Below are 24,919 nucleotides of genomic sequence, written 5' to 3'. Positions count from 1 at the left end.
TGAGTTAATGTTCCAGTAATGCATTAAGCAAACACTGTTGGAATTGCCCACTACTCTTCGATTATTCTATTGGCGATAAGCCACTGAAAACAGTAATAAATGTAAAATAAACAGGAGCTTTCATTTAGAGTGACCTAATATGGGACCAAAATGGAACTTTTTACAGAAAAAGCAGAAGACAAGCTAAGATTCATTGACAGGATGCCAAGAAAATGCAATCCAATCATGAAAGAAATGGTTTACTGTTTTGTCTTTTGATCAATTCTTAAGTTTTGTTTGTCAGTCTGTGACCACAATGGTTAAGAGTAATAGGGACTAGAAAGATACAAAGAGATGCATATTTGGTTACATATTTATTTAGTGAGAGCATCAGGGAATTTTCCAACCTCCAACCTCCAGTAATACATGCAATAAGAAAGCCTCTCTCGTCACAGAGGTTTACTGTTAAAATTTCCACTGTGTATACTAAAAAAAAGAGTCAGATAACATTTACTGCCTCCCATACAAGAGTTGCATGGAAGGAAAAGTGAAGAAATTAGAACTTATAAAGACATTTACGAATATTCGTCATTCCCACCCACAACTCATAAACGAAACTAGAAATGGTAGAAATGATAGTGACAGCAAAACTGCTGTATGCAACATGCCATAAGTTGGGTTGACATAGATGTAGATTGTAGATTTAAATGTAGATTTTTATGTATATATAATACTGCTCCAAATCTTAGACCAAGCATTATTACTTGTCCACAAACAGATGTGTCGTCATTGCTCCTATCTGTAAAGAGTGTGGTGAATGTAATAACAGACAGCATACAGCTTGCGCAAATATCAGCAGACTTATCATGTCTACCACACAGTTTAACAAAAATTCCTTGGATGAAATGTTCCTTCATAATCCATGTATGATCCCTCATACATCCAGTGATACAAGCTGAAGTGTAACATATTGCTTCGGTGATATGTTAAGTTTTTATTAGCAGTTCTGAATGTGCATATTGTGTGGAGAATTTGTATTCTTTGTGCATGTTGTTGAGTGCGATGAAAACCGTGTTTCTGCAAGAAGTGGGCAGCTCTGCAGTTTGGTCAAGCTTTCTGGCACCTGCCAATTTGGCAGTTATTCTATGCAGCTGTGCCCGTACCTCTGAAAACGCCCTGTACCATAGAATAGCATGTACCTTGACAATGGTCTATGTCATGAAAAAAAGGAGACTGAGTTCCACTGGAGATTCTGCACTAAACCCTGTCAGAGAGCAGATGCTGAACTTTGTTGACACTTGATGTAATTGTCAAAGCAAAATTGCAGACTTAACACTTGATGTAATTGCAAAAGCTTAATTTCAAACAAATGTATTTGGGTGTTTCAGAGCTGTGTAAGTTTAATGAATATATGCAGTTATCTGGTATGTTGTTGAACCTAGATAAGCATGAATTTTATCTCCAGCGAAGGCCAGGCTGAACAGGAGACTCAGTCCAAGGGAAGAAAAAGAAGATTTAGAATGGGGAATTGTGGTCCAGATAAACAAATCAGTAATTGCAAATCTGTACACCACTGCTTCATAATTAATACATAAAGATCCTCCCTTCTCTGAAAATTCACCAGATACAGAGGGAAAATCCCAAAGCACATGGTCACAGAGGCATCAGAAGGTTCAACATGAGCAATTGTGGAATAGTACCATGTGTTCATATTGCACGGAAAATTCTTGGAATAATTTCACTTACATTATGTCAGATGCTTTTAATGCTTTACATTGCACCTTACAAAGTACTCTCAGTCTATGAAAATCTTCATGCATACAAATCCCCTAACAGTTTTAATATTTACCAAATTACAGCCATGTGAACTCAATGAATGAGTCAGTCTATGCAGTACACGGTATTACATTTCTACCCATCAAATTAAAGGAATGCAAAAGTTGAGACAGGTATGAGAAAGGGTTTTAGCCTGTCCAAAATGTTATTCATGATGTACATTAACCAAGTTCTAAAGGAAATAAAAGAGAAATTTGGAAATGGAAAAAAGTTCAATGATGAAAAATGAAAAGTTCAAGGTTTGTCATGACAATGTAATTATGCCAGAGACATCTATGGACCTGCAAGAGCAGTTGAGCAGAATAATTTATATCTTTAAAAAAGAATAAAGATCAATTTGAACAAAATAAGGATAATGGAGTGTAATAAAATTAAGCCAGATGGTACTGAGGGAATAAGATCAGTATATGAGTCACTAAAAGTAGTAGTTTTGGTACTAAGATAACTGATGTTGGCTCAAGTACAGAGAAGATAAACTGCTAACTAGCAACAGCAAGTGTTTATGAAGAAGAGAAATGTTTTAACATTTAACATAAATTAATGAGTTAGGAAATCTTTCCTGAAATTATTTGTCTGGACTGGAAGTGAAGCATGGATGATGAGTGGTACAGATAAGAGGAGGATAGAAGCTTTTGAAATGTGGTGCTACAGAAGAATGCTGAAGATAAGATTTGGAGATAGTTTAACTACTGAGGAAGTTATGAATTGGATTAGGAAGAAACTGGCATTGTGACATAATGCGACTAAAATAAGAAATCAATTGATAGAACATACCATGAGGCATCAAAGAAGAGTCAGTTTGGGCATTGAGAGAAGTGTGAGGCAAAAAATTACAATGGGAGCTCAAGATTTGATTACAAATATGAGGTTGAAGTGAATATATGCTGCGGTACTTCTGCAGAAATGAGAAGCGTAGCAGAAGATAATAATTGAGAGCTGCATAAAGCTGGTCCCACAACAACAACAACAACAACAATGTGCATTGTCTCTCTCATTTTATTCCTTTATTACTCCTTCCAGTCCAAATTTAACTGTCCTTGGACACCTTAGGAGATCAATCCAAAGGTAATTGTTCTTGGACTCCTTAGATCAGTCCAAAGGTAACTGTTCTTGGACTCCTTAGGAGATTTGTCCCTTTTTGAAAAAGTTTTTATCATCACTTATTCATAGTAGTAACTGCTCATGCTGTATTTCCACTGCCTACAGACTTTGCCACATTACAACTGCTTTCAGTTTCTTCTTCTCTGGGGGCCCCAAAGTTCTGTTTTCATTTTATAAAATACTGAATTTCAGGCAAATTCACGAATACCTTACTCAGTTTCTTCTCAGTATTTGATAAAAGCATTTTGATGTGGACTGCAATCTTGTGATACATCCCTCACTTGCCTTCTTCAGTTCACTTAATAATGCCTTCTACATAGGTGAAGTCTATCACTTCACCAGCTGTATTTTCCCCAGCTACATTTACTTCTCGGTTCATCACAACTAATCTGCAAATGTACTTCTGTTGACACTATCATGTAACCCATATGGTATGACCTCCAGTGGCACATTAATGCAGAAGCCTCAGGAAGAGGCAAACATAGGTTAGAAATGGACAGTCATGACCCACCCAATCCTTCTCCCACCCAAAATATGTTTTTAGCAACAGAATTTATATTTTCACATAAATAAATTTCCAATGTTTCAGTTAACTTATGAAAAATAATGTAGCATAAAAACTAAGTGTCTGGAAAATGTCAAGGAATTCTAGACAATAAGTTACTTCTCAGTTTCATTCCTCCATGTGTGTTCTTGTGTCCTGACCACCTGTACAGAACATTCCAACTAGCCAAAACCATCCATTCACAGACTAATTGTACCAAATGACGACAACAAATCCAACATCGTTCAAGGGTCTGTGGTAGAATGTATAAACTGCAGAGATCTGAGTAAGCCCAGACAAAAAGGCAAAGAAACCCCATCCCACTAAGAAAAAAAATTACACAAACTCTGTATCCCACAATGTGGATATGATTTATGACTGTATAGTCATATTCTACTGGTCTGTGTTGATAAATGCAATCCTAAGGGAAGCATTAATCATGGTGAATGAACACAGTGATTTTATAGTGTGGAACGTTTGATGTCAGAATTGTGAAAGTCCATATATCATTTGTGTGACAAATGTGCTTCTCAAATGTTTGGACAAATGTTTTCATATACTGTACTTCTCTGAAATGAAATTTCTTGCATGCCACGCTAAAGTAATAAACTCACAGGTGTAAACACAATACTTTGTTTTTTAGCTTTTCCTCATCACAGAGGCTTATCTCCAACATAATAATTTACTCAGAAATTACAATACAAAGAATAAATGTTCTTAAACTATATTTTCAAAATATTCCTCCAGGTGTTGCGGTATTGTGTGACCTCTTCCCATGTGCCTATCCGCCTCATTGTGTGCTGTAGATTTTGGAGCCAGATGGTAAAAGGTCATCCTCTTCTTCTTCTCCCCTCTGGTTCCCACTCCAGTATCAGTTTTGGTATTCTGGCTTTCTCCATTCGTCATATATGCCCGTACCCCTGTAATTTCTTCCTATCCATTACATCACATATTCTTTCTTTTATTTACATTCTCCTTATTATTTTGGTGTTCCTTATCTTTTCTTTCCTGGAGTTTTTGCCGATCTCCTCCACAAGTTGATCTCTAGAGCTTGTAATTTATTAAAGTGCTTCAGGTTAATTGTCCAGGTCTCCGTTCCATACAGAACCACACTCTCTAATATTGATCCATATATTAATTTTTTAGTTCTGCTCATTACATTCCTGCTCCATAAGACTGAGTTAAGCTTCCCAATAACCTTCCGTCTGCTATTAATTTTTTTATTGATTTCTGACTCTGATTTTCCCTCAATTTCTAAAATGGATACCAAATAACAGAAAGTGTTTATCTTTTTGACTTTCTTTCCTTCAATGTATAGCTCATCTGAATCATTAGTCAAGTATTGCAGTTTTTGGTAATTAATCTTCAATACCCAAGTTTTGTATGCTACTGCTAGTTGATTGCACATGTTATATTAAAATATTTATTGGTATTATTTTTATTATAGGCATATGTGGCATGTCAAAAGTTGTTGGAGGGGGGTGTGAGAGACTGTATCAAATTGTGACCGAGCAAGGTGGCGCAGTGGTTAGCACACTGGACTCGCATTCGGGAGGACGACGGTTCAATCCCGCGTCCGGCCATCCTGATTTAGGTTTTCTGTGATTTCCCTAAATCTCTCGAGGCAAATGCCGGGATGGTTCCTTCAAAAGGGCACGGCCGACTTCCTTCCCCGTCCTTCTGTAATCCGCTGAGACCGATGACCTCACAGTTTGGTCTCTTCCCCCAAACAACCAACCAACCAACCATCAAACTGTGACCCCACCCAACAGACCCACATTCTAGATCTATGCCTAAAAAGAGAATTCCTAGAGCAGACGGAGGACAGGGCAGCCACTTGAGATATCTATCCAGGGCCACTAATGAATGATGACAAATTGCATTGCTTATCCTGGTATGTTGTGTGAAGTAAACCATTGCTTGCACCCATCACCATGTCCCACTGAATCAACCAAACACTAAAAACAACAACATATTAATGATTATTAACTAGAGTTTTCTTCTCCTTGCTAATTGTCCTGAGTATGTTCCTGTGCACTCAGTCTGTTCATAAATTTTCCATTTTAATGATTCAATATTGTATATCATTTATGATGAGGTGTATACCTCTGGTGTCAACAGTTTACATAACTACTGCAACCTGCATCCATTTGAACCTTCTCACAAGCATTTATATACAACTGCAATTTTACCCCCTCTCCCCTGCCCTCTCCCTCAACACATACATATAATTCTCTCCTTAACTAAATAAAATATTCCTTGATGCCAATGGATGTCTACTGTTATCTTATCCCTTAAAGTAGCCTAGTTGTGCTCTTAATTGTTTTTCCCTGTTCTGTTCAGAACTTCTTCTTTAATTATTCAATCTGCCTACAATAAAACTAATTTTTCATAAATAAATTATGAAATATGTTACCATGATTTTTGGTTGTAGTTAATGTGTTCTACTGGTATTTTCAATTTCCTTTTTTTTCAGTTAAACTGGTTTTGGCAGACAAACAAGCAAGAAATACAGCTTCAGGTTCTTGCATCCTGTAACATTATACTCAGTTTCCACATAAATTGCTTAATGTTTTCCTGAATTAATGACCTTCTAGTGTGTAAGACCCTGAACAAACCTGCACAGTGGATTAACAACCATGGAAAGGTACACCAGCCAACCTGAGTGTGGATTGCAGTTTCTCATGCTCAGTTAGATGAAAGCTGGGCTTTTTCCCAAATTTCACCTGAGAGGGAATGATTTACAACAGTTAAAATACGTTAACACACAGAAAGATGATTCACAGACAGGATACCCTGATGACTGTGGCATCAGAAAGGAAATCCACCAGCAGGGCCAAATAAAACAAAATTTGCCAAACCTGAGTAAATGGCCTAGACTAAATAAATACCATGGAAAAGAAATTTTATAGAACACTGAAAAAATATGCGCAGTATTTTTGGTTCCCTTCTTTATTAAGTGTGGCAAAAGAAATGCACACACAATCACACACATATTAGCTGATAACAGTGTAAAAGCAAAAATGTAAATTAATTTGTTGAATTCTGCACTAGGCAATGGCAGTTGCACCTGCTATTTGTAAGAAGAAGAAGAAGAAAAACTGAAGATGATTCATCAGATGAGGACACAGCGGGCACGAAGTCAGGTGGTGCATAAGAGCTCGGAAACCAGGAGTTTTCTCACCAACCGGAGCACAGTCAGCGTTACACAGGGAGACACTTCATCATAGTTCAAGCATAGAAATAAATATGATAAACTATGGCTCTGAAATGCAAATCTTTTCATTGGAATTGTGAAGAAGTGGGGAAGGGTGGAAGGGGGGAAGGGGGGGGGGGGGGAGGCATATATATCGCACCAAACTGTACTCAGGGAAGATCAGGGACTATTCAGTCCCCTGGCCTCAAAGGGTCCAGTGTGCCTTTGAGGCTCCACTGCAGAACTGTGTTTGCACTGTAGTCTCAAAGGCTCACAGGAGGAAAAAAATGGACCCTTAAAAAGGCTTGACAACATGATGATGGATCTGTAGATACAGAGAAATATGCGGTCTGGATTTTGTTGTTTGTTGCTTTTTTGTGATGATGTGGTGGGGAGGTCTTCCAGTTTGGTGGCTCTGCCCACCAGGTGTCCCACCTCATAATCATCTAAATACCTCACCAAGGAACTGAAGTGAAACAAGGTACTTTAATATCTATTGGCGGCGGCCTTGTCTATGCAGAACAAATATTGTGGTGGACTTCTTTGTTGCATGTGTTTTACAGATGGTATGATTTCAATAACTTTTGAAGTGTATCTTCTTATGTGGATAACTGTCCAGTCTGCATCCATGCCTGTAGCTGACAGTTTTATCTCCACACTGGTCTGCCTCTGCTGGCAACTGTAATAGAGGAGAAAACAATGGGGATAGCATTTTATTCACCAGCCAGAACTTTTATGACAATGTCATTCCTCAGACCAACTAAATGTCACACATTGCTGTTAATAAGCAGCAGGTTTATATGCTTACAACTCAAGCAGTGTGTCTGAGAGGGAAAAACATTTGCATCAAAATGTATTTACCCATCAGTATTGTGAGAAAGTTAATATGTAGCAAAAGATTTAAACATTTCCCAGGTAATCTCTCTAGAAGTCTTTGGATTATAAATTCCAATAAGATAAAAAGCACTATAACTAACTACCATAGGCACCTGCAAGATGGCACAGGGGGAGGGGGGGGGGGGGGGGGGGGGAGCTACAGGGGGCACCAACTTTTAATTCATTAATTCATTTCAGAATGCTCATATGTTTCTAGAAATAATTCTCTTCTGTTCTACTGAACTGCAGATTTATCACTGGTGAGCATGAAATGAAATAACTGTGGCTTCAGCAGTCACTGCATAACTTGGGTTTGCTTATCTGTCAGATAGTTCACAACAAACTGAGCCATTTCTTTGGCATGAAAGCTCTTTTGGCACTGGTGTACAATCAAGACTGATACAAACCCTTACAAAACAGTGACAAGATAGTATCCCTGATCTTTTTCCTTCCTGATACAGATAGGTGCAGATTCAAGACTCAGTTCTTGATCGTCATGATTTTTCACTACCTGCCCTCCTCCCAACCCCACAAAATACAATTTGCAATCATCTACTTTAACAATAAAATTGTTAAAATGTCTTAATATAACCATCATAATTTGTTTGAATTAGTGGTTAATACAGTGGTTTCGCCTGCGGGAGGGAGGGGCATGTCAGGACAATACTGTCACCCTCCCTGTCCGCTTGGACCTCTGCCTGCATACAATCTTACTGAGATGCAGAAAAGTTCCAGTTCAACATTCTGGCATGCAGTGCCTGTCACAGATTGCCAGAACCCTTCTCTTGTCCCTCATCAATGGAACAGAAACATGGCTCCAGTATACCTGGCTGACATCTGTCCCCATTTCCTACATGGACAGCCTCTCTCCATGCCACTCAACTTAATAACAATGGTAGTTCATCTTTTCTCCAAGCACAAACAAGACAAGTTGTGGTTCAATGAGACTACATACAGTTTTAAATGGCAGAGTGATTTCTGTAGACCTTAAAGAAAACTGCAGGAGTACTCATTTGTGGACTCCAATAACACCAGTCTGGAAGTGAAAAGGAATTTTCTACTTTAGAAAAGAGAAAAAGACTGTGAAATTTCAAAGTTAAAAAAAGATGTGCACCACAGAGTTACCATCCTCTCGAATTCTATGGAATGGAACATGATGAAACCTGAAGTTACAGATTTTGCAACCCAACTGACACAGCTGCGCATCACGATGTCTAATTTGGGAAACAAAGAATGCCTTGGTTCAGTTCAGTTTCTTGTAGAAACAACCCGAAACATAGTTTGCATAACATATTTTGTTTAGTTTAAATCATGACAATCAACATTTAAAAAATAGTAAGTAGGAACTATGAAAGTGACCCATTAAATCCTATAACATGATCCTCTGAAAAATTGTGTAAGTAAACAAAGTATTCTGCATGACATCGAAGTAATAGGGGTCATTTTTTAAAGTTTATTTACTGTTTCTGCACTTTTAAGAGAACATTTCTTGTTAGTTATTTTTACTGACATCTAGCAAAATTTTCTGACATTCTGAATCATTTTATAATTCCATCTAACATTTTTGTTGCTAATAAGTGAACAGAAATTTATTTTAGTGAATACTTTCTAACTTCATTTCCTAACTTGATTTAATTATATAAGAATATAATTTTACACCATAGACTCAAGAAATGTGGTATCCACAAAAATATGAAAAATATGGAAAATGTATTTCACATGTACTAATACTATATGGTTAGCTTTTATGTTTTAAAGCATTTACCTTATAAATATTCTAAGGGGACATCTATCAGTCATTAAACATGCAATACTTTTAATGCACTTATTGTCTAATTTAGTATTTGGTGCACAATATGTCTTCAGATTAATCAGTTACGATGTATGAAAATTAACAATTTCAGCATTCTGCCCCTCTCGTGGAAATTTGCACTCAACCCCTTGTTCACTGACTAGCTCATAGGCAATAAAAAGGTGACATTATGGAATATGATGTTCATTAACAGACAGCTTTTTATGTTGTATTAATGGTGGTTGCTTAGTAGCTTAATTGGTGGCATTATTCTTTTTTGTAAAAGTAGAAATTTATTGTCAGAAAGAGCCCTTGAGCGCTTCAGTCACAAAAATAAAGACCTCGGTGTCAATAGTACCTTTGTAGTGACAGCTTAGTTACCAACATAGACACAGTGCAGTGTAAGATACTTGCAGAACATTACTGACACCAGATAATTTCACCAGACACAACAACTACCTCCAGTCAGAACTGTCAGGGTACTTGCACATTTTATCCATGGCGGAAAGATGAAACACCATGACAGCCAAATAGAAAAAAAAAAAAAAAAAAAACAAATTAGACAGAATCAATAACTTGTTTCCTATTCTTCTCCATGTTTGTTCTCACCTATCTGTTTTGGTTCAGTGGTATAATTGGTGCATTTAATACAGAAACATTTTGATGTTTATGGTACTATTTTGTGTTTTCATAGTTGTGTGTCCCCTCACCTATTTCACAAGGAGTGTATGGATGACTGGTTTTAAGGACATCAATGTGAGACACTTGACACCATGCAGAGAGGTGCGGGAGACATGAGTTGTTCTCCAGCAAGATATGCAGTGAGAGGTACCCCCAGAGGTAAATCTGTGAAGGCAAGTGCTGACTCATGTCTCAATAGCCCAGTTGTAAGTGCATTGCCCATCAAAGGAAAAGTTTTGAGTTCTTTTCCCAGTCCAGCAGACAGTTTTAGCCTGGCAGGAAGTTCCAAACAGTGCACACTCTGCTACCGAGTGAAAGATTCATTCTGGATACAAGTAAATATGTTTTACCAATAGAAATTGTCGAACTTAATACACAGGAGTCACCAATATTATATACTGGGTCTGACAGTCCACAACTGACTGATTCCTATCTTGCAAACAGAGTGATCAACTTTTCCGTGTTGCCTGGGATCTCCTCTATAACGACAATTTCTTTTAATTCTCCCAGTTCCCTTATTGACTACCTGTTTGACCTGTAAATTTCATCAGTATATAATAATTAATACTGTTGTTGGCATACAGTCTTTCCTCTGTTCATGCTTCAGTGGAAGGAAGATTATATAACCTGAGAGAATGTGATGACTGAAGACAGTATGACATAGTCTACACATACAAAGGGGTTGTGAGAGGGGAAACATTTACTGGTTTCTTGGTCAGTACTGGCAACTCAAGGATGCTCGTCTCGTACCGATCAGCTGCTATGGTATATAAAACACATGGAAGTAACAAGCACTCATGAATGTGGATTGTAGAGGCAATCATGTTTAAATACACTCTTCACATTGTTTATTTCTCAAATGAGTCACACAACACATTTGATAGATCATTTTAGAAAGAAATACATGGAGAAGCAGTAGTTATATCCAATTTGTTGAATAGGTTTCATCATGCTGTTCTTGAATTTACACCACAAGAGAGTCGTATTATGGGCTTTTGCACTCTTAAAAACATTATTTTATTTCATGGTGTTACTCTAAGTATAATAGCTTATGACATAATAGAGCAAAAATAAGCAAAGTTTCTGAGTATTTTTTATATTTGTATCTCCTCTGTCACCCATTCCAAGAAAATGTGATGTATAAGAGGCAATCAAAAAGTTTCCATTGGAAGGCCACACAAAACAGCTTATATACCTCGATCAGAGTTGCGTTGTCAATCTCTGGAATGGAAAACATCACTGACTCTGTGTGTAAGGAATCCAACAGCTTGTTGGTATGTTTGTAGAGGTATGTGTCATTAGACATCCACACACAGGTCATGTAATTCAGTTAAAAAACATTTACATCTACATCTTCATGGATAATCTCCAAACCATATTTAAGTGCCTGGCAGAGAGTTCATTGAACCACCTTCACAATAATTCTCTATTATTCCAAACTCATACAGCACATGGAAAAAAGGAACACCTATTCCTTTTAGTGCAAGTTCTGAATTCACTTATTTTATTATGATAATTGTCTCTCCCCATGTAGGTCAGAAACAATAAAATATTTTTACATTCAGAGAAGAAATTTCGTGAGAAGATTATGCCGCAATGAAAAATGCCTTTGTTTTAATGATTTTCCATCTCAAATCCAAACAGGCCGCTGATTTGCATATGCAGTGATGGCGCTCAATAGCGACCCAAATCGGTTCCATAGGATTTACATCAGGTGAATTTGGTTGCTGAGACATTACAGTGATTTCCTAATAATGCCCCTAAAATCACAGTAACATGGTTCTGGCTCTGAGACATGGTCAATTATACAGCTGAAAGAGGTCGAGGAAGACTTCAAGTATAAGGGATGCAGGTGGTTTGCACCTGTCAGCAGGCCTTCAATTACTATGACATATCACATGCAAGTGCAGGAGAATACATCCCATAGCACAGTCCCAACTGCAATCATATTTGACAGTATCATTGTGGCAATATGTGAACATGTAGGGGCAGTCTCCTATGGAGCTACATGTTCAACAATGTATGATGAACAGTGAGCTCCAAAACATTTGTGCATGCACCAGCATTGTGATCTTTTAGCATAGATACCACAAATCACCATTTACCCTACTTTAGAGAGCAGACAAACCTCTGGACCTTGAATTCAGTGAAGAGCCATGGATGTCCAACCATTTAGAGCCTAGTGGTAGTTTCACTGCCATTCTGCCACTTTCATAGAGGCTCGCGACAGCAGCACTTGAACATTCCACCAGCTTCACCATTTTCGAGATACTCGTTCATGGGCTCTGCACAATAATAATAATCTGTCCTTTGTCAAAGTTGCTTTCCTCAATGGATTTCCCCATTTGCAGCCCATATCTTCACTAGGGTGATCCCCCATCTGTGTCTACTTCACTTACATGCTTTTGTTACCGCATCATGTGCCTCCAAAGCCACCAGGTGTCATCCAACATCACAGTGTGCAGTGGTCATAATTGTTTGCCTTATCAATGTATATACTGCTGCATTGCTCTCAAATTGAACCTTTTTGATCACCCCTTTTAGTTGTGCAGTTGAAATGTATTGCATCTAAACTGCCATTAAAATTGTGGTCATCTCCCTTTCAACCATGATAAATGTTGGTTGCCCTACTCACAGAATACTTCTTATGTTTATACTGTAAAACTATTGAAACAAATATCAAAGTGATAAGAAGAAGAGTAGTGCGGATTGTCACAGGCTTGCTTTGTTCATTGGAAGAAGTGATAGAAATGCTGCAAAAGCTGAACAGTGAACACTGGTTTTTAACAAACTGCTAAAAATTATCTGGAAAACACTAGTAAGTGGTTTTTTGGACAGAGCTGAAAAATAATTTTCAGCTACACAAATTTGAATTCCATGGTTATCATGAAGATAAAATAAACTAATAACAACTCTCTAAGAAACATTAAAGTATAAGCAGTCACTCTTCCAACCTACCATTATGAATGGAATGTGAAAAAATTGTAATATACCTCACAATAAGTAGTACACTGCTTCACTGCTTACAGCTACGATGGCCCACTCAAACCAAGCTTATGAAACACTGACCCCCCCCCCCCCCTCAAAAAAAAAAGAGAGACAAGAGTGAACTATTAACCAAGCAAATTAATACCAACGGTTCATTACAGTACTTTTTGAGGATGCAAACATACTGGTAAGTTAGTTGCATCCAGTATCACTCACTATTTTGTCTATAACTGATGTGGGGGACTTTACACTCTCTATCTTTCCTCAGTTATTACTATCATTATTCAAAATCTTAAACATGACTGTGATTCAGCAACTGTATAAATTTGAAGAGGTTGAAAAAATTCTTCAAGGTAACTGGAAGAAGCATAACACATGGTTACCAATCTCCACTAACATCAGCAAATATGCTATTTCCCTCAAAATAATTCCTCTCTACTGCTGCGCTACTTACATTTCACACTAAATTCACAAGCAATATCACTCTGCTACATAAATGTTTTACAGATAATTTCATATTTAATGTATTCTTCTAAAACTATTGCATTTATTACTAGCCTTGTATATGAGATTGTCATTTTGCTTTAATGTAAAATTACATTACTGAACACCAGCAAGACACACCGCTTATAAGCATGTATATAGCATACATGGCATTCCAATGTTTCCTTATCACTTAAGCTACCGTAGTGTTAAGTGAAAGTTTCCCTTTTTAGTGACAATGTTTTAGCTCATATTTATCTTCTTTCTCCATGTATTTGTAACAATGGTCCTTTGTAAATAGAACTTTAGCTTCTGCATACTGAATTTACATACAGTATTACTCTGTCAGCAAACGTATTAAAAATCTTTATATGTAATGTATACCCGTAAAATTTATTGCATTAGTAGCAGCCTTGTAGCTGAATTGTTCATTCTACTGTAATGTAAAATGCTGTTACTTAAGGCAATCAAGACGCAATTCTTACGTGCTTGTATTTTGAGCCCTCTGTATCCTAATTTTGCTTATCACTTGAGCCTGTACTTTTGAACAGTTGGCCTATGCCTCTGGTATACTTACATTAAAGCCATGGCATGTGATGTTTCTGGTTTTCATATAATATATATCATACATATGTTTCTGGTTTTTATATACGACAACAGCTGCTCAGCTTCAGCTGATGTAATTTAGCACCATGTAATGTAACAAGTGAATATGATTACCTCACAAATATTTTTCCATTATTAATATTTGTTATCTATGTAAAAATAGTTTGTAACCGTTTATATACCTTTTTAGGGGTCACTCCTTCTGAAGAAGATAGTTTTATAAATATCAAAAGCCAGATAATGGGCTACATAAACCTTTGGTTTGCAACTTGTTGGTTGTTTTTCTTAACCTCTTCCTTATTATTATTATTACATTTGTCCAACTCCGCTGACCACATTGTGTGGGACCCAGATTTGATTCCTGGTATTGCCACAGAGTTTTCTTTGGTGGAAGGACTGGTATAGTGTGCACTCAACCACATGATGTCAACTGAGGAGCTACTCGACTTATTAGTTGCAGTTTTGTGGGTGACCAGGAGAGTGCTGTAATGACCATATGCCTCTCCATAATGCATCAGAATAAGTCATTGGCAGAGTATGACACAGCACTTGATCAAGTCCAATTAGCCCATCTGGGGCCAGAATGTGGAATTTTCCCTCTATTTTGTTCAATCTCCAGTGACTCTGTCTAACTCAACATTAACTTGTACTGAATGTTGAACCTTGTCCCAGGTATCTGGAGAAATGTATCTGCGATCTACTGCTGCAAAAGAGAAGAATAACTGAAATGGTGCTCAAAAGATTATGTTCTCATACTAGCAGAGGTTGACATCTTTGCTTCTGTACTGCAGAACAATATGGATACTACCGCAACCTTGGGTCTCAAAGCAAACTAGCATGAAACCTGGAGTGTTTTATTAGAACACTGGGCATATAAAAATAATGCAGACATTGCCTCTAAAGCAGAAGTTTTGATGAAAAAAAAAATGCAGCAGTGTCCATATACAGAGCTGGCCTCAAGAATTAGACAATTTCAGCACATTCACTATCACTAGCAAACTTCTTATTAGTCAACTGGTATGGTGGTCTGCTCCTACTCCTCTCACTTGGCAACTGACTGAGGTGCTTCATAAAATACAGTACAAATATTTCCTTGAGCATCTGAGAGAAAACAAGACGTGATCCAACAAGTACGTGACATTCTCAAGTATTCCCATTACTTTGCTCACATCCTTGTAGCTCTAGCTGTCCACTAATCTGGTTTGCTCGTGGCCCCTCCCAAGTACAGCTTACCTGCCAGTATCAGCAAAACATTTGTGAACCTGCACTGTACCTGTGTGTGTGTACGTCACCAAATTTAGGATTTCACTTTAGTACATGATTTCAATGAGTCATAAGGAGGTTTTTACCAGGTTTTATGAGCAGTGTTTTGGTGTGTGTGTGTGTGTGTGTGTGTGTGTGTGTGTGTGTGTGTGTGTGTTGACGCACGAACACACGTGTGTGCAAGTTTGAGCATGCACACATGCACGTGCACTCACTGCGTGAACTCCAACCAAGCCGATCAATTGGTTAGATACTGGAAAACATACAGACTAACAAACATCTCATAAAAAAATCTCATATATCCCTAACTGTTTCAGGCTACCTTCAACAGAATGACTTCTGATGACCAGATGCTCTTCAGCAGTGGCTCTCATTACTACTCTCTGGGCTGGTAAGATGGTCAACAGCTCCAGTGTCAAACATAGTGCAGAGTCTCAGCTGATTCAGTGACCTGCAACAAATATAACATCATTACAAGCCAGTATCAACTAAAACTGTGGAAGGTGACAATAAAATCCTCAGTATAAGTGCAGTATCAATAAATAATGAATGATAAACAGTGGAATTACAATAGTGTCCTCTCTTCTCCCAAAAAAGGATAATTGCTTAATAAACAAACTCAAATAACCTTCTCAACATTATATAATGAGTCAATAAGATCTTGGGGTCATTAAGGCAAGGTAACTTTGGTTCCACATTCAGACATCTATGAAGCTGTGGGCACACCAGAATCATCAGAGACATTCTACATCCTGAAGGTGATGCCCTCACTGCTGGCAGTGTTGCAGTCACCTGTGATTGCCAGTTCTCTGATCCTGTTTTACATTTGAGACAGCAAGAAAGACACAGTCCCTTAGCTAGCTATGCTGCCTTAAACTGCTGCTAGTGTGGCTGATGAAATATTTTTTGGACTAGCAACACCTCTGAAATTTCCACTGACTTTCCTCTTGGTCTTCTTCGGAAGTAGTGAGTAGGGTCTTATTTCACTCTTATGCACAAAAATCAAAACATGAGAGGCTTTCTGAAATATTTATCTACAGATGATGTAGTCCTCATTGGGAACAATAATGCATGGACTGAATGAACCTACCAAGTGATGTGACACTGTCGTTGAGACACTGGATGCAATTTTGGGTACACTGCCTATCAGAGCCCTGTCCAGATATTCAGATTTGTCAGTCTGGTTTTGTATCAATATCAAATCTTTACAATGGGCAACAATTTCAGATGGAAAATAACTGACTGTAAAGCTATTATTCTGCATTGTTGATCCAACAGGAGTCTGATATATTAGAGAGATGACAAAATAATGCATGGACACCTGCTTCATGCAAAATGTTTTTCTGCCTTATCTGCAACTTAGTGGCATTTTGCTAGCCATAAAAATTTTGTGAGCCCCCAATACATTTATCATTGTTCTTGTGCTTCAAAGTGCGTGTATCACAATGCCGGATTTTATAGTCTTCAAAAGGGGAACTTGTCAGTGTCACTAAATGCTTAAGTCCCTGATACCAGTAGCAAATCTGCTATGGATAACTATGGTTGCTGTATCTATTGTTGCATCAGCACACTCACACAGTGGGAAAAATTTGTCTGCTAAATACAATAGTGGAAGAAAAACTCAACTTATCAACACGCACAGGATGACATCAAAGAGAACTCCTGCTTTGAATTAAAAAATTGCTGTCACCAAACCAATTGCTCAGTTTGAAATGGATCTAGAAAAACAGGGTCAACCAAAATATTATGATAGCAATTGTGTGAACAAAACATCTGTGGCAGAAATACAGTGAGTAAATGTGTTGTTAAGCCAGAGGAATTAGAATTCAGTGGTGTAAGAGTCATAAAACTTAAACAACAGATCACTGTAAACATGTTGCATGGTCGAACAAAGAGATTGTGCTCTACTGTACAAAATGTTTCTGTTCACAATTCAGAATATCTTCTTTTAACTTTGAAATATCATGGAAATTGAGCAATGCTTTGGGTAGTCCTTTAGTACAGTAAGGCTACTGGTAAAATTAAGTGTGCATCCATTTTATTTAATAGTGCAGTTATTGTTTACAGTAGGTGAGTGTGCATACAGGATGGTAATACCTCCTTCGACGACTCTGCACACAGTTAAACATGCTTGACATTTCTATAATCCTCTCTGTATAGCCCTAACACAGGTTTTAGCAACATTTTCTTAAAATCATATCTCACACAAAATACAATACAGACCATTTTTTGATTTGTTTAAACATAGCACATGTATTACTGAATGCTTGTTACCTACAACTTCCATGTTTCTACATTCATGCTGGCATGTCACTTACCTTTGTTTATGTTTTTGTGATTATATATGAAATGAACAAAAAAGTAATGAGTTTGAGATCTGCTACCCCAGGTACCCAATGTTTTCCACTCCTGCCCACTACCTGATACCATCACTATCTGTGTATTCAACCGTGTAAGTTCTCCAGAAAGCTTCATTCCACATGTTGGCTTGTACTCCTTAAAATCTTATTGATTGCACTGAAATGGTGCAGTACTCCATTAAAAAGAAGAAAACAGCAGTTGTTTCCGTATGCCAGCAAATAAAAAAGTTACTAAGGTTTTATTATCGGTTGTGAAATGAAAACCAAAGTGAAAATCTGACAAAACTTTGCACAGATGTGTTGTACAGTGTCTCTAATGTGTCTGTAGATAGCATCATGTCACTCTTCTCAGTTCTGAGTACACAGTGAGTGCATAGCAAAGCCTAGAAAATAGTATCTCCTGCCACATATGGATGCCTGCTGTGAGATTTCGCCTGATTTGATGCAACCCCAAGTAACTTAATTGCCATCCATTTCCCTCTTCATTACAGTTCTCAGCTACACACTCCAAGGGCAATGAGGATATTGCTGCAGCATTTTCAATAGGAAATGGTGTTTATCATCCACTATACAGCCCGGACTTGGCCCCCTCTGATTTTCATCTCTGCTAAAATAAACTGCTGGCTATGAAAACATTTTGGCACAGACAATGAGACGAAGTTCTGCATAGAAAATTGTCAGAAAGCACAGGAGGCTGCTTTAATCACAAGTGTATTGGAAAATTGGTACAAAGCTACAAAAGATGTCAAAGACAGAGTGGTGACTATTTAAAGGAGTAGCTGGAAGGTGTAGCTAACTGTTGCAAACAAAACAGTTTCAATTTTCTCTGTGATATCCATTTTACAACTGATTGTTCTTTACTTTTTGAACATCCCTCATACTTTGCATCTTTGATTGCATGTGTCGAATATTTTATTTTGATACATTCGCCATGCTTTGAAAGGTGGCTTGCTGAGTGTATTTGTAGACGTGTAAATCTCTACCCATTTGAGAAGTAAGGGACTGTCCTCTTTATGCATAATACTTCCTGCAAGGGTTTCATTCCAAAGAAATCTGCAACAAAGAATCCATCTGTCGTTGAATTAGAGGCATTTAATTCTCTATTACATGCAAAACATGCAATGTTCAACAGTGGTTAGCAATAGCAGATATACTACTAAAAATATATGAAATATTTATTCTTTCACATTTATCTGTCTTGTGGCAATGAGTTAGTTGATTCATTGTAAGAAATACATGGTAATAAAAACAAACACACTGCACAGCCATATTAAGTAGTAATACTCTCACAAATGCAAGATCCAAGCATACTGCATGGAATGTACTAACCCATGACAAAGATGTTGGTTTCGGAGAGCTACTGAAGGTGGTTGTTGCAGCCTCCCCATCATGTCCCTGCAAAAAGAACAGTTTAATCATTATTTACCCAAATGAAACTGAAGTACAAATGTAAGCAAGACTTTGTTCTTCTGTTTATATCACTATAGGCTTTGTCCAGACTCACTGTTCTGAGAAGCAGTCCTCTTTAAATGTGAGTTACAGAAGGGATCAATGATGACAGGTCACAGGGTTGAAGATAAACTTCTTGAGATCTTTTAAGAAAATGCTGGCATTATAAAGTGATGTGAAACACAATTAACTGAAATCATTAACAGCGAAGGTGACTAGAAAATTCATATTAGTTGATACAATTTTGGTAAAGTGCTGCTTTCAAATATTCGCTGTTTGGATAGTAACACATCCATGTGGCCCCTTAGAACAGTGTGACACATATGCTCAGGAAGTTCAGATGGGAAGTGCTGGAGGAATGGTGGCATAGTAGTCATGAAGCCCTGCAGGTATAAATCTAAAAGAAGCTGAATCTGAGGTGACCTGGGAAATGAAACGATTGTATGGCACTGATAGCCGGGAGTCCCCACCTGCGGAAGTTCAGTTGCCAAATTGCAACTCTTTTTAACTGATACCACATAGAATGACCTGCAATGATGAGAATAACACACAGTCTCCGTTCGGAAGAAATCTCTGTCCCTGTTGGGAATCGATCCCGGGCCCATTGCATGGCAGTCTGACATGCTGATCTCTCAGCTAAGGAGGCAGGCCAGTGTGCTGTGCAAGAACGTTACTGAGACTACTGCGTATCTCACCTAGGAGTTATGATAAAAACAGACCAAAAATTGCGAGAATATACACATGCACCTAGTCACTTCTCCCTTTCCCTGTATGGTAATGGAAATGTACCGGGCATGGCTACCACTGCTACAGAAAACCTATCATGGACTCTACAGTGCCTTGCAGTGTATGTCCATTTATGTGAAGGAGAAACAGACTGACTGTCTTATCACCGCAGTCTCAGTCACCACAAACATGGCAGTTGGAGGGAACATTACTTGTTTGATGTAGGCTCTCAATAAGATTTTTTTCTTAAGATTCAACCCCTAATGGAGTGAAAGAGCAGGTTCAAAATTATTTGCCCAACCAGTGCCTAACCTAGACCATCAGTCTCAGAAACATAAAATTTATTTTCGTAGGTTCTCAGTTAAAAAGAATTTTGTAAAATTTAACCGCTAAGTGGTGGAGACACTGGCCAATATTCCTCCGGCAGTCAATTCACACAAAAATATGACTGTGCATACTGTCCCTTCTTTAACTTCAATCCCCAAACCTGAGTGTACAGCAGCTGTGTAGATATAGATGAACACAATTATGGCATTACACAAACCATATGTACATGATAAAAATCATTAAATGAGACATCCACAGAATCTTTGGTTTCCAGCTACTAAGCCATCTAAGAATTGTTTTATGTTGGTGGTAAACAACTGGTAATGTGAGCATTCCTACGACATCCAAGTGTCAAATATCCTTATGTGAGACACTATTCATATCATCTATATTTTTCTATCACTATTCCCCCTCATTTGATGCAGTATGTGAAGTAATTAGCTGGATTCTATACTCTTTTTACTTGACAGGATCTTAACTAAATGCCTGTGACTCATTTCTGATATCAAAATTTTAGGTATAACATACACCATCTTAATGTTTTTGGTCAAGTATCATAAACTGTATTCCTAGAAACGCTGTGGGTAGTGATGACTCACTGTCAGAACTACATGGCAGGTTACCATTGCGGCAGAAGCTGTCACGTTATACTTTTAACACACACAAGTGTTATTTCCATCATGCCTTAATGAGTTGAGAGCAAAATGTGTCTAGCAGAATTTGGTAATCATTGTAGAAGAATTAGATTAGCTTTTTCATCAGGAAACCATACTAGGAATAGAAAATATTTTGGTCTGACACGAGAAATATAACACACAATGTTAAGTCTGTGTTAATAATATTTGTAATGAAGACTATGACTGTAAGATGATGACCATTTTTATTTTACTGTGGTTGATGTTAAATGTGCCTCACTGCCTGGGACAAGATCTTCATATATTTAAAATGTTTGCCTACAAAAAAATATAATGAAAATAATACTGACAAAGACAATAATAGTAGCAAAAAAAATGTAAAATGTCATGTGACTAGGGGCTCCTGTTGGGTAGACCGTTTGCCGGGTGAAATTGTTTCGATTTGATGCCACTTCAGCGACTTGTGCATCGTTGAGGATGGAATGATGATGATTAGGACAACACAACACCCAGTCCCTGAGCAAAGAAAATCTCGGACCCAGCTGGGCATCAAACCCAGGCCCTTAGGATTGACATTCTATCGCACTGACCACTCAGCTACTGGGGGTGGACATATTAGTAGAAGAAACAATAATATACATTATTCAGTGAAATTTACTTCAGTTTAGAATAACAAAGGACAAGGAATAAGGAGGTATCAGTCATGGCATATAGGTAGAAATAATTCCAGCATTTGCCTGGAACGATTTCAGAAATCTAGGAACAGCCCAACTCATTATGTCTAACTGAGGTAAACCACTCTGATTCCTGAGAAATGTCAGCAGAACAATGTCTCTGGAAGATTCGAAATAGGACACACTCAGCTGCAGAGAGGAAGATTTTCTCTGTTAGTCTGATTCCCATTTATATGACCAGTGTGTTTTGATTCATTATACTGATTTGAAACTAACCATATGGAAACCTGGGGTTAAACCTTTTGTCAATTACCAGCCCATAGAGACTGAGGCCAAAGTCAGCTGTTCTTGTGATGCATAGCACGGGTTTGCACATGCATGGTTTGTCGCTAACAGCCTTCATCTCTAGTGGATTCCTACTGAAAACCTGTGCTACAGAAAGCTACATATTTATTTGAGGACTGTTTTAGGATGCACTCACACCACAAAGAATACTCTCTGGATGAAATTAGTTGTCTTAATTCAGGACAGAATCTGACACAAGATTTGCATTCAGTAGTTCATTGTTTACCATGTGACTGACAGTGTATGCGAGTGATGATCATGGTTGTTCTATTTCATATTCCTTTCTTGCACAACGTGTTTGCACATGTCTGCTTTGCCACCTACTTTCTCCAACCTATATATGCAATGTGCCAGCTGTATCACCCTATAGTGCAAACGACAGTAATGGATGACTGATATAACTTGCACAGCAACCAGACAGCAATTAAATGACTCAAAGGATATGGAAGGGACCCAGTAGTTGAGGAAAGAGTTGAGGGTGTTGAAGCCTATCCCACAATCTGTTCAATCTGCATCTTGAACAGCTTTTTCAATCTGTAACTTGAGCAACATGTCAGAAACAGCAAAAGACTTGTAAGACCAGTTGAAGGGAATGGAAAGTTCATTGAAAAGAGATTACAATATGAACAACAATATAACTGAATGTAGCCAAATTAAATCAGACAATCTTTGATAATTTTATTAGGAAATGAGACACTGAAAATAGCAGGTGAGTTTCAGTTTCGCTATTTGCGGAGATAAATAACTAAGCATGGTAGAGGTAAGGAGGATATAAAATGTAGAGTTGGAATAGCAAGAAAGGCTTCACTGAAAAGTGATTTTTTTAAACATCTAATGTAAATTTAAGTATTAACCTGAATTACTATTAGATTTTAAAGTATTATTTTTTTCAAAAATCTGTTCATGCTATTGTTAAGTCTGCATTTTATATTTCTAAAATTTCGTTTTTAAAACTTCAGTTATTTTTAAAACTGCAAATAGTTCACTTTTCAAAACACTTTTGTTGCCACTCTGCAATCATCAGTTATTTGGCTACTCAAACAGCAAAACTCTCCCACTATTTTTAACAGCTCATTTTCAGAAAATATTTGGTTGGCATGCAATCTCGTATTAAGTGAAACAATGGCACAGAACAGTACAGACAAGAAGGCAATAGAGGCCTTTGAAATGTGGTAGACACTATCGCAGAGGAATGCTGAAGATTAAATGGGGAACTGACATAGATGTATTGAATACAACTGGATAGAAAAGATTTTTATGATGCAACTTAACTAGAAGAAGGGATAAGGTAGGATATATCTTGAAGCATCAACATATAGTTTATTTTGTAATGTAGGGAAGTGTGTGTGGAGGTGGTGACAAACAATGAAGAGTGTGACCAAAGCTTTGTTACAATAAGCAGTCTCAAGTGATGTAGGTTACAGAAGTTATGCTGAGACAAAGAGGTTGCACAGGATAAAACTGCATGAAGAGTCTTTGGACTGAGGATCACAATAACATTGGATAGAAGGAGGAGGAACTCATCATCCCATCATAATCAGCTGCTCTTACAAAACCCGTAGAATGATGCGGTTTTTTATGATGCCTGCCCAATGGATGGAATACTGGCACAGAGGAGTAGACTTTTTAACTGGAGACATTGCTGTCCAGTTTGGTGACCAGAACTGTACATCACCCCTTCTCCTGTTGTCAACATACTTCCAGAGAAGAGTGGTTGCCAATGGTCTGTAATGTTGTGAACTCAGCTTCTGCGACTGCAGCATGGACAGCAGTATTTCAGTTCGGCAATGACGAAAACCGTCTGGACAGTGTGCAGTTTCCACTGGCTGTTTATCAAGGTGGGTGATGCTAGTCGGCGGGAAAAGCTACTTCGTACATAGAATAGATTCAACCTAAGCTAAATTCCTTGACCCTGCGAAAAACTGGTGAAGGAGATCAGACGTATGATGACCACGCCGTCGGGCGATGTTATCGGACAACAGTATCTGACTACCATTGTCAGTGCCACTGTGAACACAGCCTTAGTCAGCTTGGTGAAGACATATTCTTAGTCTTCACTTAAAGCCAGTTATTGAAACTTTGTAAGCAAGTTTTTTGGGATAGTCTACCTTTATCTTCAAGAGTGGCAGTTCAGTTCTTTCAGTATCTTTGTCACATTCTCTGGCAGCTCAAACAAAGCCATGATATTTCTCTGTATGTGTTCAGTACCCCGTTAGTCATTACCCTTGCTACTCAAATACAAAAGTTACAGAATACTAATATTTGGTGATATCAATATAGACATTAGGTTTAAGAATAGAAAGACTGATCACTTGCCAAATACATTAAGATCCCTTAAGATTAGTTGCATAAATGACAAACCCACACAACAGGAAGCATGTCTAGATAACGTAATTTGTAATTTTCATCTAAACAAAACAGAATTCAACACAATCAAACTAGGAATTTCAGATCATGAGAGACTATGGCTCAACAAACTATTTAACAGTAAAGCAACTGAAACTTCCACAGGCTGTAGAAAAATCAGAAGACCAATTAAAGAACCAAAGCTAAACAAGCTGATAAGTACACTGAATTTCATAAAATGGGTTAAAATAACAACCATCACAGGAACAAATGAATCTACCAACAAAAAGCTCTACCACTATAGAGTGAGATGAATGCCCTATGCCTAATGCAGTCATACTTGGACAATAGAAAACAGTAAGTTAAGGTAAATAATCAAATATCAGAATGTCTCCCAGTTGTAAAGGTTGTACCTCAAGGATCTGTTCTTGGACCTTTCCTTTTCATTATTTATATAAATAATTTACTTACAGTTGTATCATGTGACGCAGTGCTATATGTTGATGACAGATCACTCATCACATGTGATACCAATCGTGAAAATGTGCAACACAGCATGGCAGTGACAATGGAGAGGTGCACTACTTGGTTTGAGGCAAATGTACTGCAGAAGAATGATAGTAAAACTGAAGCTATTGTATTCAATCTGAATGCTCCCAGTGATGATAACAAAACAGTATAATTATTAGGATTTTATATAGATCAAAAGCTC

At 37.8% G+C, this 24,919-nt stretch overlaps 1 long non-coding RNA gene across 1 annotated transcript in view; it reads right to left on the bottom strand.

The window, feature by feature from the left end:
- Positions 1 to 24,919, bottom strand: part of LOC126336173 (uncharacterized) — a 111,188-nt gene that overhangs the window by 12,929 nt on the left and 73,340 nt on the right. The window contains exons 2-3 of the long non-coding RNA XR_007564906.1: positions 19,035 to 19,100; positions 15,668 to 15,796 (exon numbers count right to left, since the gene is read on the bottom strand). This is a non-coding gene — a long non-coding RNA (uncharacterized LOC126336173). The remainder of the gene's footprint in view (positions 1 to 15,667; positions 15,797 to 19,034; positions 19,101 to 24,919) is intronic.

Source organism: Schistocerca gregaria, chromosome 2 (genome assembly GCF_023897955.1).
Source record: "Schistocerca gregaria isolate iqSchGreg1 chromosome 2, iqSchGreg1.2, whole genome shotgun sequence".
Taxonomy (NCBI): domain Eukaryota; kingdom Metazoa; phylum Arthropoda; class Insecta; order Orthoptera; family Acrididae; genus Schistocerca; species Schistocerca gregaria.
This window is presented reverse-complemented; position numbering and strand designations above follow the sequence as displayed.